General features: G+C 49.1%; 1 pseudogene; it reads right to left on the bottom strand.

Moving 5' to 3' along the window:
* Window positions 1-14676: 14676 nt before the first annotated feature.
* On the bottom strand, window positions 14677-15398 carry LOC140404090 (mesencephalic astrocyte-derived neurotrophic factor pseudogene; annotated as a pseudogene).
* Between the last annotated feature and the right edge of the window lie 1054 nt (window positions 15399-16452).

The raw sequence follows: 16452 nt of genomic DNA on the forward strand, positions 1-16452 counted from the left end.
GCTATCCGCGTTCCTGGTTTGTGCTCCAGAGAATACTCGTATGCAGCGAGCAACAAAGCCCAGCGCTGGATCCGTGCGGAAGCAATGGGCGGTATTGGCTTATCCTCTCTGAAAAGTCCTAGCAGAGGCTTATGATCAGTCACGATAGTGAAATGGTGGCCATACACGTACTGGTGGAAGCGTTTCACCGCAAAGACCACTGCCAGGCCCTCCTTCTCGATCTGCGCGTACTTTTTCTCCGCTGCAGTCAATGTGCGGGAGGCGAAAGCTATCGGTCGCTCGGCCCCGTTCTCCATCTTGTGGGACAGGACAGTCCCAATACCATACGGGGATGCATCACATGTGACGAGCAAAAGCTTTCCAGGATCATAGTGGGTTAGTAACCCAGACGACGACAATTGTTGCTTTACCCGGTAGAAAGCGGTTTCTTGCGGCTGACCCCAAACCCAGGTGTGATTTTTCTTTAGCAGCAGGTGTAAGGGGGCCAGCGTAGTTGCCAGATTGGGGAGGAACTTCCCGTAATAGTTTACGAGACCGAGAAAAGAACAAAGATGCGAAGCGTCAGTCGGGGCGGGGGCCTGTTGAATCGCGCGCACCTTCTCTGCGACGGGGTGCAAACCATCGCGGTCCAACTGATACCTAGGTAGACCACTTCCTCAGCTTGAAATACGCACTTTGTGCGATGTAAATGGACTCCAGCCTCCAAGAAGCGTCTAAGGACAGCCTCCAGATTTTCCAAATGTTCCTGCTCCGACGTCCCTATAATCAAAACGTCATCTAAGTAGACAGCAACATGTGGTAAATCTCTCAAAATGCCCTCCATAACACGTTGAAAAATAGCGCAGGCAGAGGATACTCCAAAGGGCAACCGTGTATATTCATACAGGCCCCGGTGTGTATTAATCGTTACATATGGTCGGGAGGCAGGGTCCAGCTCAGCAGGTAGGCGTGACTCATATCTAATTTTGTGAAGGAGAGTCCACCTGCAAGCTTCGCATAGAGATCCTCTATGCGAGGCATTGGATATCAGTCGAGTCGGGAAGCCGTATTCACTGTAAGTTTATAGTCGCCACACAAGCAAACTGTGGCATCTGGCTTCATTACAGGTACAATTGGTGCTGCCCAGTCAGCAAAACGGACGGGCCTGATAATACCCAAACTCTCCAAACGAGTGAACTCCCCTTCTACCTTCTCGAGCAAGGCGTAAGGCACTGGGCGCGCCCGGAAATAGCGCGGCGTGGCTCCTGGTTCGACTTGGATACGGGCTACGGCCCCTTTTATTTTCCCCAAACCAGGCTGGAATACATCTGGGTATCGTCCTAGCACCTCAGTCAACCCTTCAGAAACTGTTTGGAGGATGTGCTGCCATTGCAACCGCAAATGGCGCAACCAGTCCCGACCCAACAGGCTGGGCCCATGGCCGCGCACCACGATAAGTGGGAAATGCCCCTCCTGGCGTCCATAAACAACAGGGGTCATTGTAGTTCCTGCAATGTCCAGTGGTTCCCCCGTGTAGGCGGCCAACCTGGCCTGTGAGTCGGTTAATGTAAGGGTCTGTATACCCTCCTTGATGCGGTTGAATGTCCTCTGGGCGATCACGGAGACCGCTGCGCCAGTGTCCAACTCCATCTCAAGCGGGTGACCATTGACCCGTACTGTCACCTTAATGGGGGCTACACGGGGAGCTGCCACATAATGCAGCTGCAGACAGTCGTCCTCCGTCTCCACGTCCTCAGGAGTAGTCTCCGCAGGTTCGTCCACACGGAAGGTACGGCCTCTGGGCTGGTCCCAGTTACGGCCCCTGGGCTGGTCCCAGTTTCGGTCGGAACGACGCCTGGCGCCCCCAGGACCGACGTCCGCGATGGGGTCGGCGCCTACAAGTCTGACACGGACATGGCTCCTCATCCACTGGTTCTGGAGAAGGCTCCCTTCGGGAAGGAATGTCCGACGGCCACTGGCGTCGGTCCAGACGTCGCCTTGTCCAAGGTACCACAGGAGTGCGGGGGGACGTTTTCGGACGGAAAGGGTTGCGGCCCAAGGCATGCACTTCCATTCCCTGTAGCCCCTGCACTCCACGTTCTGCGCTCTCTCGGGACAATACTATTTGAATGGCCTGTTGAAAAGTCAATGTTGGCTCAGCTTTCTCTGGGTGGCCGCATTGTTAATACCGCAAACCAAACGGTCGCGTAACATTTCTGACAAGGTCTCACCATAGTCACAGTACTCCGCAATCCTGCGTAGCCTGGATAGAAAATCGGTAAGGGATTCTCCAGGGGTTCTCTCAGCGGTATTAAACCGGTAACGCTGGACTATCGTGGATGGGGTTGGGTTAAAATGTTTCCCCACTAAATTCACAAGTTCATCAAACGTTTTGGTGTCCGGCGCAGCTGGGTACGTAAGGCTCCTAATCACCCCAAACGTATGCGGGCCGCAGGCGGTGAGCATTATGACCACCTGGCGCTCGTTTTCGGTGATATTGTTTGCCCGGAAATAGTAACACATCCGTTGTGCGTACTGGTTCCAGCTTTCCAGCGCAGCATCAAAAACATCCAAACGGCCGTACAGAGGCATGGTATAATAGAAAACAACTTCCAACCTGTATCCAACAAAAATCCAGGGAGGTGGCTTCAGCTGTGTAGACAGCTATTCACTTTAACCCTCGTCGCCAGTTTTGTGAGGGCCACGAAGAATCCAGCACGAGTTTTAAGGATACAAAGTAATAACATTTATTTACAATAACATATATATATAACAACAGCAGCGGGAGAATGTGGGGCGCGATCTACAGCTTGCTCACGCCGGCTGGATACTCCGGTCCCGCACTGGCGTACGGGTTTCCTGGCGATGAGGGGTGCAGTCACTGGGAAATCCCATTGAGCCACCGAAAAACACGCGGCCGGGTTCTCGGTAAACCCCATCCGTAGTTTCCCAAATGGAGAATCCTGCCCATGGTGCTTCGGGTCAGTGACCTTTGATTGGAACTGGAAACTTCCGCTTCCCTCCTCAAACATTCGGCCTTACCCAAACCTTCCCTCCCTTAACCTAGCCCTTCCTTTTAAAAAAAAAAATATTTATTAAAGTTTTTTAACACAATTTTTCTCCCTTACAAACAATAACCCCTCCCTCGTAACAAAAAAAAACGAGAAATCGCGCAGAGCAAGATATATACATGGCAAAATGATATATTTACACAGCTTTGTACATTGGCCCTCACCCGTACGTGCCAGTTTCCCCAACCCTTCATGTTATCTCTTGCTCATCCACCCTCCCAGGCAGTCCCCCCTTTCCCCCCCCCCTCCCCCCCCCCCCCCCTCCCAGGATGTCCCCTCCACCCCCCCCCCCCCCCCCCAAGGTTGCTGCTGCTGACCGACCTTCCTCTAACGCTCCGCGAGATAGTCTAGGAACGGTTGCCACCGCCTGTAGAACCCCTGCGCAGACCCTCTCAAGGCGAACTTAATCCTCTCCAACTTTATGAACCCAGCCATATCATTTATCCAGGCTGGGGGGCTTCGCCTCCTTCCACATTAGCAAGATCCTTCGCCGGGCTACTAGGGACGCAAAGGCCAGAATGCCGGCCTCTTTCGCCTCCTGCACTCCCGGTTCGCCCACTACTCCATATATTGCTAGCCCCCAGCTTGGCTTGACCCGGACTTTCACCACCTGAGATATTGCTCCCGCCACTCCTCTCCAGAACCCCTCCAGTGCCGGGCATGACCAAAACATATGGACATGGTTTGCCGGGCTCCCTGAACACCTTCCACATCTGTCCTCTACCCCAAAGAACCTACTCAACCTCACCCCCGTCAAGTGCGCTCTGTGGACCACCTTAAATTGTATCAGGCTGAGCCTGGAGGAGGAATTAACCCTACCTAGGGCATCAGCCCACAGACCTTCCTCGATCTCCTCCCCCAGCTCCTCCTCCCATTTACCCTTCAACTCTTCTACCAGCGCTTCTCCCTCTTCTTTCAACTCCTGGTGTATTTCCGACACCTTGCCCTCCCCGACCCATACACCCGAGATCACCCTATCTTGAACTTCTTGTGCCGGGAGCAACGGGAATTCCCTCACCTGTCGCCTCACAAAAGCCCTCACCTGCATATATCTAAAGGCATTTCCCGGGGGTAACTCGAACCTCTCCTCCAGTGCCCCTAGGCTCGCAAACGTCCCGTCGATGAACAGGTCCCCCATTCTTCCAATCCCCGCCCGATGCCAGCTCTGGAACCCCCCGTCCATCTTCCCCGGGACAAACCGGTGGTTACCCCTGATCGGGGACCACACCGATGCTCCCATTGCACCCCGGTGCCGTCTCCACTGGCCCCAGATCCTTAGCGTTGCCGCCACCACCGGGCTCGTGGTATACTTTGTCGGCGAGAGCGGCAGCGGTGCCGTCACCAATGCCCCCAGGCTCGTTCCTTTACAGGAAGCCATCTCCATCCTCTTCCATGCCGCCCCCTCTCCCTCCATAACCCACTTGCGGATCATCGCCACATTTGCTGCCCAGTAGTAGTTCCCCAGGTTTGGCAGCGCCAACCCTCCTCGGTCCCTACTGCGTTCCAGGAACCCTCTCCTTACTCTCGAGGTCTTATTCGCCCACACAAACCCCATAATACTCCTGCCTACTCTCTTAAAAAAGGCCTTAGTGATCACGATGGGAGGGCACTGAAACACAAACAGAAACCTCGGAAGGACCACCATTTTGACCGACTGCACTCTACCCGCCAGCGAGAGCGGTAACATGTCCCATCTTTTGAAATCCTCCTCCATTTGCTCCACCAACCTCGTCAGATTCAGTTTATGTAGGGTCCCCCAACTCCTGGCTATCTGGATCCCCAGATACCGAAAGCTCCCCTCCGCCCTCCTCAGCGGTAGGTCCCCTATCCCTCTTTCTTGGTCCCCCGCCTGTAATACAAAGAGCTCACTCTTCCCTACATTGAGCTTATAGCCCGAAAACTCCCCAAACTCCCTTAGAGTCTGCATGACCTCCACCATCCCCTCCATTGGATCCGCCACATACAGCAACAGGTCATCCGCATATAGCGACACCCGATGCTCTTCTCCCCCTCGGACCACCCCCCTCCATTTATTAGACTCCCTCAATGACATGGCCAATGGTTCGATCGCCAATGCGAACAACAGGGGGGACAGGGGGCACCCCTGCCTCGTCCCTCGGTACAGTCGAAAGTACTCCGACCTCCGCCGGTTCGTCACTACACTCGCCATCGGGGCTCTGTAAAGGAGCTTAACCCAATTGATAAACCCTACCCCGAACCCAAACCTACGCAGCACCTCCCAGAGGTCAATGGTCAGGTTGCAGTTATAATGCACTTTAGTGTGGACCGGGAGATTGTCATAAACAGTCAGTTATTATAGGTCAGTCAAATCTCCCTGGTACGCAAAGTGGTATTGGTTATTTGTGAATGTATTAGATTTTAGTTGGTCCGATCTTTTAGATTTTAATTACCCTGCTTCCTGTTTGCTACAGAAAGTCCACAAAAGCCTCTCATTTACTCATCTTGTGTTAATTGCACCAAAGGATATAGAATCTTCCTATCCTGCATTCCTCCAAGAAAAAGCAGCAAATATATTTTTTACAAACATGGAAATAGTTTGGAATCCGTCGAAGGATACAAAAACTAGGGAAATTTGAAGATTGAAGATGCGTCTGAATCGGATCAGGGATATTACAGCTGTGAAAACTATGTTAATGAAGCATCAGTATGGAGTGAGTCAGTGGCAGTGTACATCCAGTGGAAAGGTGAGATATATACAGTCCAGTGTACATCCAGTGGAAAGGTGAGATATATACAGTCCAGTGTACATCCAGTGGAAAGGTGAGATATATACAGTCCAGTGTACATCCAGTGGAAAGGTGAGATATATACAGTCCAGTGTACATCCAGTGGAAAGGTGAGATATATACAGTCCAGTGTACATCCGGCAGAAAGGTGAGATATATACAGTCCAGTGTACATCCAGTGGAAAGGTGAGATATATACAGTCCAGTGTACATCCGGCAGAAAGGTGAGATATATACAGTCCAGTGTACATCCAGTGGAAAGGTGACATATATACAGTCCAGTGTACATCCAGGGGAAAGGTGAGATATATACAGTCCAGTGTACATCCGGCAGAAAGGTGAGATATATACAGTCCAGTGTACATCCAGTGGAAAGGTGACATATATACAGTCCAGTGTACATCCAGGGGAAAGGTGAGATATATACAGTCCAGTGTACATCCAGGGGAAAGGTGAGATATATACAGTCCAGTGTTCATCCGGCAGAAAGGTGAGATATATACAGTCCAGTGTACATCCAGGGGAAAGGTGAGATATATACAGTCCAGTGTTCATCCGGCAGAAAGGTGAGATATATACAGTCCAGTGTACATCCAGGGGAAAGGTGAGATATATACAGTCCAGTGTTCATCCGGCAGAAAGGTGAGATATATACAGTCCAGTGTTCATCCGGCAGAAAGGTGAGACATATACAGTCCAGTGTACATCCATCAGAAAGGTGAGATGTATACAGTCCAGTGTACATCCAGGGGAAAGGTGAGATATATACAGCCCAGTGTACATCCAGGGGAAAGGTGAGATATATACAGCCCAGTGTACATCCGGCAGAAAGGTGAGATATATACAGTCCAGTGTACATCCAGGGGAAAGGTGAGATATATACAGTCCAGTGTACATCCGTCGGAAAGGTGAGATATATACAGTCCAGTGTTCATCCGGCAGAAAGGTGAGATATATACAGTCCAGTGTACATCCAGTGGAAAGGTGAGATATATACAGTCCAGAGTACATCCAGTGGAAAGGTGAGATATATACAGTCCAGAGTACATCCGGCAGAAAGGTGAGATATATACAGTCTAGTGTACATCCAATGGAAAGGTGAGATATATACAGCCCAGTGTACATCCGGCAGAAAGGTGAGATATATACAGTCCAGTGTACATCCAGGGGAAAGGTGAGATATATACAATCCAGTGTACATCCGGCAGAAAGGTGAGATATATGCAGTCCAGTGTACATCCGGCAGAAAGGTGAGTTATATACAGTCCAGTGTACATCCAGTGGAAAGGTGAGATATATACAGTCCAGAGTACATCCAGTGGAAAGGTGAGATATATACAGTCCAGTGTACATCCGGCAGAAAAGTGAGATATATACAGTCCAGTGTACATCCGGCAGAAAGGTGAGATATATACAGTCCAGTGTACATCCAGGGGAAAGGTGAGATATATACAGTCCAGAGTACATCCAGTGGAAAGGTGAGATATATACAGTCCAGAGTACATCCGGCAGAAAGGTGAGATATATACAGTCCAGTGTACATCCGGCAGAAAAGTGAGATATATACAGTCCAGTGTACATCCGGCAGAAAGGTGAGATATATACAGTCCAGTGTTCATCCGGCAGAAAGGTGAGATATATACAGTCCAGTGTACATCCGGCAGAAAGGTGAGATATATACAGTCCAGTGTACATCCGGCAGAAAAGTGAGATATATACAGTCCAGTGTACATCCGGCAGAAAGGTGAGTTATATACAGTCCAGTGTACATCCAGTGGAAAGGTGAGATATATACAGTCCAGTGTACATCCGGCAGAAAGGTGAGATATATACAGTCCAGTGTACATCCGGCAGAAAGGTGAGTTATATACAGTCCAGTGTACATCCAGCAGAAAGGTGAGATATATACAGTCCAGTGTACATCCGGCAGAAAGGTGAGATATATACAGTCCAGTGTATATCCGGCAGAAAGGTGAGTTATATACAGTCCAGTGTACATCCGGCAGAAAGGTGAGATATATACAGTCCAGTGTACATCCAGTGGAAAGGTGAGATATATACAGTCCAGTGTACATCCGGCAGAAAGGTTAGTTATATACAGTCTAGTGTACATCCAATGGAAAGGTGAGATATATACAGTCCAGTGTACATCCGGCAGAAAGGTGAGATATATACAGTCCAGTGTACATCCAGGGGAAAGGTGAGATACATACAGCCCAGTGTACATCCGGCAGAAAGGTGAGATATATACAGTCCAGTGTACATCCAGCAGAAAGGTGAGATATATACAGTCCAGTATACATCCAGTGGAAAGGTGAGTTATATACAGTCCAGTGTACATCCGGCAGAAAGGTGAGATATATACAGTCCAGTATACATCCAGTGGAAAGGTGAGTTATATACAGTCCAGTGTTCATCCGGCAGAAAGGCGAGATATATACAGTCCAGTGTTCATCCGGCAGAAAGGTGAGATATATACAGTCCAGTGTACATCCGGCAGAAAGGTGAGATATATACAGTCCAGTGTATATCCGGTGAAAAGTTGAGATATGTATAATCCAGTGTATATCCGGTGGAAAGGTGATATATATACAGTCCAGTGTACATCCAATTGAAAGGTGAGATATATACAGTCCAGTGTACATCCAATGGAAAGGTGACATATATACAGTCCAGTGTTCATCCGGCAGAAAGGTGAGATATATACAGTCCAGTGTACATCCAATGGAAAGGTGAGTTATATACAGTCCAGTGTACATCCAATGGAAAGGTGAGATATATACAGTCCAGTGTACATCCAATGGAAAGGTGAGATATATACAGTCCAGTGTTCATCCAATGGAAAGGTGAGATATATACAGTCCAGTGTACATCCAATGGAAAGGTGAGATATATACAGTCCAGTGTACATCCAATGGAAAGGTGACATATATACAGTCCAGTGTACATCCGGCAGAAAGGTGAGATATATACAGTCCAGTGTTCATCCGGCAGAAAGGTGAGATATATACAGTCCAGTGTACATCCAGTGGAAAGGTGAGTTATATACAGTCCAGTGTTCATCCGGCAGAAAGGTGAGATATATACAGTCCAGTGTACATCCAATGGAAAGGTGAGATATATACAGTCCAGTGTACATCCAGTGGAAAGGTGAGTTATATGCAGTCCAGTGTACACCCGGCAGAAAGGTGAGATATATATAGTCCAGTGTACATCCATCAGAAAGGTGAGATATATACAGTCCAGTGTACATCCGGCAGAAAGGTGAGATATATACAGTCCAGTGTATATCCGGCAGAAAGGTGAGATATATACAGTCCAGTGTACATCCGGCAGAAAGGTGAGATATATACAGGCCAGTGTACATCCAATGGAAAGGTGAGATATATACAGTCCAGTGTACATCCAGTGGAAAGGTGAGTTATATACAGTCCAGTGTACATCGGGCAGAAAGGTGAGATAGATACAATCCAGTGTACATCCGACAGAAAGGTGAGATATATACAGTCCAGTGTACATCCATCAGAAAGGTGAGATATATACAGTCCAGTGTACATCCAATGGAAAGGTGAGATATATACAATCCAGTGTACATCCGTCTCTTTATATATATATATATATATGTTCTCTTTTTATATTAACGATCTAGATGACGGGACTGGGGGCATTCTGGCTAAGTTTGCCGATGATACAAAGATAGGTGGAGGGGCAGGTAGTATGGAGGAGGTGGGGAGGCTGCAGAAAGATTTAGACAGTTTAGGAGAGTGGTCCAAGAAATGGCTGATGAAATTCAACGTGGGCAAGTGCGAGGTCTTGCACTTTGGAAAAAAGAATAGAGGCATGGACTATTTTCTAAATGGTGACAAAATTCATAATGCTGAAGTGCAAAGGGACTTGGGAGTCCTAGCCTAGGATTCTCTAAAGGTAAACTTGCAGGTTGAGTCTGTATTTAAGAAAGCAAATGCAATGTTGTCATTTATCTCAAGAGGCTTGGAATATAAAAGCAGGGATGTACTTCTGAAGCTTTATAAAGCATTAGTTAGGCCCCATTTAGAATACTGTGAGCAATTTTGGGCCCCACACCTCAGGAAGGACATACTGGCACTGGAACGGGTCCAGCGGAGATTCACACGGATGATCCCAGGAATGGTAGGCCTAACATACGATGAACGTCTGAGGATCCTGGGATTATATTCATTGGAGTTAGGAAGATAGAGCAGCTAAACACGTGGCTAAACAGCTGGTGTAGGAGGGAGGGTTTCCGTTATCTGGACCACTGGGAGCTCTTCCGGGGCAGGTGTGACCTATATAAGAAGGACGGGTTGCATCTAAACTGGAGAGGCATAAATATCCTGGCCGCGAGGTTTGCTAGTGTCACACGGGAGGGTTTAAACTAGTATGGCAGGGGGGTGGGCACGGGAGCAATAGGTCAGAAGGTGAGAGCATTGAGGGAGAACTAGGGAATAGGGACAGTGTGGCTCTGAGGCAGAGGGAGAAGTTGCTGAACACAGCGGGTCTAGTGGCCTGAAGTGCATATGTTTTAATGCAAGAAGTATTACGGGTAAGGCAGATGAACTTAGAGCTTGGATTAGTACTTGGAACTATGATGTTGTTGCCATTACAGAGACCTGGTTGAGGGAAGGGCAGGATTGGCAGCTAAACGTTCCAGGATTTAGATGTTTCAGGCGGGATAGAGGGGGATGTAAAAGGGGTGGCGGAGTTGCGCTACGGGTTAGGGAGAATATCACAGCTGTACTGCGGGAGGACACCTCAGAGCATTAGTTAGGCCCTTTTTAGAATACTGTGAGCAATTTTGGGCCCCACACCTCAGGAAGGACATACTGGCACTGGAGCGGGTCCAGCGGAGATTCACACGGATGATCCCAGGAATGGTAGGCCTAACATATGATGAACGTCTGAGGCTATATGGGTAGAGATCAGGAATAAAAAGGGTGCAGTCACAATGTTGGGGGTTTACTACAGGCCTCCCAACAGCCAGCGGGAGATAGAGGAGCAGATAGGTAGACAGATTTTGGAAAAGAGTAAAAACAACAGGGTTGTGGTGATGGGAGACTTCAACTTCCCCAATATTGACTGGGACTCACTTAGTGCCAGGGGCGTAGACGGGGCAGAGTTTGTAAGGAGCATCCAGGAGGGCTTCTTAAAACAATATGTAGACAGTCCAACTAGGGAAGGGGCGGTACTGGACCTGGTATTGGGGAATGAGCCCGGCCAGGTGGTCGAAGTTTCAGTAGGGGAGCATTTCGGGAACAGTGACCACAATTCAGTAAGTTTTAAAGTGCTGGTGGACAAGGATAAGAGTGGTCCTAGGATGAATGTGCTAAATTGGGGGAAGGCTAATTATAACAATATCAGGCGGGAACTGAAGAACCTAGATTGGGGGCGGATGTTTGAGGGCAAATCAACGTCTGACATGTGGGAGGCTTTCAAGTGTCAGTTGAAAGGAATACAGAACCGGCATGTTCCTGTGAGGAAGAAGGATAAATACGGCAATTTTCGGGAACCTTGGATAACAAGAGATATTGTAGGCCTCGTCAAAAAGAAAAAGGAGGCATTTGTCAGGGCTAAAAGGCTGGGAACAGACGAAGCCTGTGTGGAATATAAGGAAAGTAGGAAGGAACTTAAGCAAGGAGTCAGGAGGGCTAGAAGGGGTCACAAAAAGTTCTTGGCAAAAATGGTTAAGGAAAATCCCAAGGCTTTTTACAAGTACATAAAAAGCAAGAGGGTAGCCAGGGAAAGAGTTGGCCCACTGAAGGATAGGCAAGGGAATCTATGTGTGGAGCCAGAGGAAATGGGCGAGGTACTAAATGAATACTTTGCATCAGTATTCACCAAAGAGAAGGAATTGGTAGATGTTGAGTCTGGAGAAGGGTGTGTAGAAAGCCAGGGTCACATTGAGATCCAAAAAGACAAGGTGTTGGGCGTCTTAAAAAAAATTAAGGTAGATAAGTCCCCAGGGCCTGATGGGATCTACCCCAAAATACTGAAGGAGGCTGGAGAGGAAATTGCTGAGACCTTGACAGAAATCTTTGGATCCTCACTGTCTTCAGGGGATGTCCCGGAGGACTGGAGAATAGCCAATGTTGTTCCTCTGTTTAAGAAGGGTAGCAAGGATAATCCAGGGAACTACAGGCCGGTGAGCCTTACTTCAGTGGTCGGGAAATTACTGGAGAGAATTCTTCGAGACAGGGTCTACTCCCATTTGGAAGCAAATGGACGTATTAGTGAGAGGCAGCATGGTTTTGTGAAAGGGAGGTCGTGTCTCACTAACTTGATAGAGTTTTTCGAGGAGATCACAAAGATGATTGATGCAGGTAGGGCAGTGGATGTTGTCTATATGGACTTCAGTAAGGCCTTTGACAAGGTCCCTCATGGTAGACTAGTACAAAAGGTGAAGTCACACGGGATCAGGGGTGAGCTGGCAAGGTGGATACAGAACTGGCTAGGTCATAGAAGGCAGAGAGTAGCAACAGAAGGATGCTTTTCTAATTGGAGGGCTGTGACCAGTGGTGTTCCACAGGGATCAAATGTAACTGGTCTGATTAGTAAGTTTGCAGACGACACAAAGGTTGGTGGAATTGCGGATAGCGATGAAGACTGTCAGAGGATACAGCAGGATTTTGATTGTTTGGAGACTTGGGCGGAGAGATGGCAGATGGAGTTTAATCCGGACAAATGTGAGGTAATGCATTTTGGAAGGTCTAATGCAGGTAGGGAATATACAGTGAATGGTAGAACCCTCAAGAGTATTGAAAGTCATAGAGATCTAGGTGTACAGGTCCACAGATGAGCGGGAACTCTGATGCCCTCTGTCTTTACAGTGAGTGTGCTCTAACTGATGATTGGCTGCGGTGCTGTGTGTGTTGATTGGTCCCACTGTGTGTCGATCAGTGTGTGTGTCTGCACCATGATATACTGGTGTATATTATGACATCCCCCCTTTTATAAAGAAATGTATGTGTGTGGCAATAAATAATGTATGGTGAGAATGTTCCTAACTACGTGTGGGGTGCGAAGACATATTTACAGGACTACGTACATGAGAACTAAGCTATTTACATGGGAAGGTGCCTGGTGCAGAGAAGCAGTATGCAACAAGAATAACGAGATCAACACGATATACAAACCAGGGAAACGATCAAACAAAGCAACGAAACAATTCAGAGAGTCCATAAGTTCGAAAAGTTCATAAATTTAGTCTCTGAGGTGGGCGACAAATTCTGGTTGACCGCCTCAAGGGTGGGTCGAGAGCCGTCGGTTCAGGAGCGGGCTGGACTGCGTCAAAGTCAGGGAGAGGCAGAGTGACAGGGAGCTCTGCATAGTCTGTGGCAGGGTCAGCAGGAGGGCGAGGCGACACTGGAGGATCACGTGGCGAGCGTGGAACGAGACGAAGGGTGCGTCGATTGTGGCGCAGAATAGAGCCATCCGGCAAACGGACCAGGAACGATCGGGGGGTCACCTGCCGAAGGACAACAGCGGTTGCAGACCAGCCCCCATCCGGAAGATGGACGCGGACGTTGTCATCTGGAGCCAGAGCAGGGAGATCAGCTGCACGGGAGTCATGAGCCGCCTTGTGCTGTGCACGAGACAGCTGCATCCGGCGAAGGACCGGAACATGGTCGAGGTCTGGGACATGGATGGACGGCACCGTCGTCCTCAGGGTGCGACACATGAGTAACTGGGCTGGCGACAGGCCAGTGGACAGCGGGGCAGAGCGATAGGCCAGCAAGGCAAGGTAGAAATTGGACCCAGCATGGCAGCCTTGCAGAGGAGCCGTTTGACGATATGTACTCCCTTCTCCGCTTTGCCGTTGGATTGGGGGTACAGGGGACTGGACGCCACATGGGCAAAATTGTACCGCCTGGCAAAGTTGGACCATTCTTGGCTGGCGAAGCAGGGGCCAGTGTCCGACATAACCGTGAGCGGGATGGCGTGTCGAGCAGAGGTTTCTTTTTTTTTCATTTTAAAAATGTTTAATGAGCAAGGAACAGATTTTTGTAAACACAACAAAAAAATAGTGGGTTATAGATGTCTGCACTGTACAGGCAGCCTCGTGCGAAACTGGGCAATTAATTGGCGTTTCCCCTTATGGGGCTGGAAATGGGAATGGCTACGAGTCTCGTGCCCACAGCCAGGGACTCAAGAATTCACCAGTGCAAATTTCACTTCCCACACCCTTGAGACTCGTAGCTAGTATTTCCAAGAAATGTGCCTTTGCTGCCCCCTCTGGACTGCAGTCTCTGGTGCTTCTTCCCCACCCCCATTGATGCTCACAGAAGCTCCCTCAACACTTGCGTCCACACTATACAAATGTTTCTCGAGCCAAATAAGTTAGGGGAATGAGGAGATATCATTGCAGTTCAGTCAGGCCCATATTTCTTCAGTGTCGACAAACATAACATCTTCCAGTAGGGATTGCTGTACAGTACAAATTAAGATTGCAGATCCTTGTTGATCTCAGTCCAACGTGCATTTCACCAAATGGATCTACTGGGAAATTCCTGGGCACGTGGTCCATTGCCACAGGACCTCCCTGAACTGGAGTGTCAAAAATACCAAACTAATAAAGTTATGCTTACAGCTCATGCCCACTAGGGATAGGTTCAGACTGTCCCAAATCCATTTCACATGAAGTACTGCAAGAATGGAGACTAAGCCCAATTAGAATAGATTTAAACTAAAGGCCTTTAAGATAAATCACAATGTAGAAGTGGGTTAACGATAAAACAATTCATCTTTATACCCTCGGAGCTGCTGGATGGTCACATTTCCACAGCACTGCTCAAAAAGCCAGCCAGCATAACTTTTTATCCAACTTTTACAAGCACTTCTTTCTCCCAAAACACCACAAGGGACACTTCCCAAAAATCAGTTTATTTTATAGCAAATCTCAAGACATTAAAGTCCCCTTTTTATTAATAAATACAAAAAAGGCAAGTGGAAAAACCAATGGAACTGTACAATAATGTGGTGGTGGCAGGGCACACTTGGGGCTTCACTAGAGTTCGCTCCGTGATTTGGCAGCGAGGGGGGCATATTTGGGCACCAGATCAGTGATTTTCCGAATGAAGTCAGATTCCTCTGCGCAACCTTTACACGACTCGCCCCACTCTTCCAAGATCTTCTTCAGCTCCTTGACTCGCAGCTTCTTCAGATCAACCGTGCTCAGGTCCACTTGTTTGTCATATTTCAGATCACAATCTGACTGTCGGTCTTCTTCAGTTTTTCACAGATTTTATTAACTGGCACATGATTGCTCATGGGTCTGGAGACTTCTTTAACTATCTTGGTGGCTGCATCAGCCGTTGCACCGATGTAATAGCAAAATCGGTTCTCCTTGCTTCTGACATCTTTGCATGCCTGGATTAGATGTTCCTCTATAACGTCAGGAGTGAAGTTTATACCTTGTTCAGTCAGTGAGTTGTAAAACCGCTCCAGAAATGACAAACATACTTCACATTCCCCTTCCTTCAGTGCCCCAGACGGCGCCACCAAAAAGACGAAAGCCGCAGCCACACCGCTCGCCAAGAGCATTCCGCCCATCTTCAGCTCCAAGTACACCAAAGCCGCCCCAGGTATCGGCGAGCAAAGGTTTCTTTACATGCACGAATGACTGCAGACGAGGTGAGGTCGTGCAACCGTATCACCTCCGGGTAATTCGAAAAGTAGTCCACGATCAAGACATAGTCTCTACCCAGCGCGTGGAACAGGTCGATGCCCACCTTGGTCCATGGTGACGTGACCAACTCATGGGGCTGCAGTGTCTCACGTGGTTGGGCCGGCTGGAAGCGCTGACAAGTGGGGCAGTTGAGCACTGTGTTGGCGATGTCGTCATTGATGCCGGGCCAGTACACTGCCTCTCGGGCCCGTCGGCGGCACTTCTCCATGCCAAGGTGGCCCTGGTGTAGTTGTTCCAGGACAAGCTGCCGCATGCTATGCGGGATGACAATGCGGTCCAGTTTTTGAAGAACCCCGTCTACTACCGCCAGATCGCCTTGAGCCACCCGTCTGTTAGATGGTGCATGACACGCTGTAGCAGGGGGTCAGCCGCCGTCTCGCGGCGAATTTGGACGAGGCGTTCATCCGTGGCAGGTAGATTGGAGGCCGCGAATGCCACATGGGCGTCAACCTGGCAGACGAATCCCGCTGGGTCACATGGAGTGTTGACTGCCCTGGAGAGAGCATCAGCAATGATGAGGTCCTTGCCTGGGGTGTATACCAGCTGGAAGTCGTATCACCGAAGCTTGAGAAGAATACGCTGGAGGCGAGGCGTCATGTCGTTCAAGTCTTTCTGTATTGTATTGACCAGCGGGCGATGGTCGGTGTCGACGGTGAATTGAGGAAGTCCGTAGACATAATCGTGAAACTTAACGACACCGGTCAGAAGGCCCAGGCACTCCTTTTCTATCTGCGCGTAGCGCTGCTCTGTGGGGGTCATCGCACGTGACGCATATGCAACAGGGGCCCATGATGAGGCCTCATCACGTTGAAGGAGCACCGCCCCAATGCCGGATTGACTGGCATCGGTAGAAATTTTGATCTCCTTTGCTGGATCAAAGAAAGCTAAGACCGGGGCCGTGGTCAGTTTTGTTCTGAGTTCCCTCCATTCGCGCTCGTGGGCAGGGAGCCATTGG

The sequence above is a fragment of the Scyliorhinus torazame genome, chromosome 29, assembly GCF_047496885.1.
Source record: "Scyliorhinus torazame isolate Kashiwa2021f chromosome 29, sScyTor2.1, whole genome shotgun sequence".
NCBI lineage: Eukaryota > Metazoa > Chordata > Chondrichthyes > Carcharhiniformes > Scyliorhinidae > Scyliorhinus > Scyliorhinus torazame.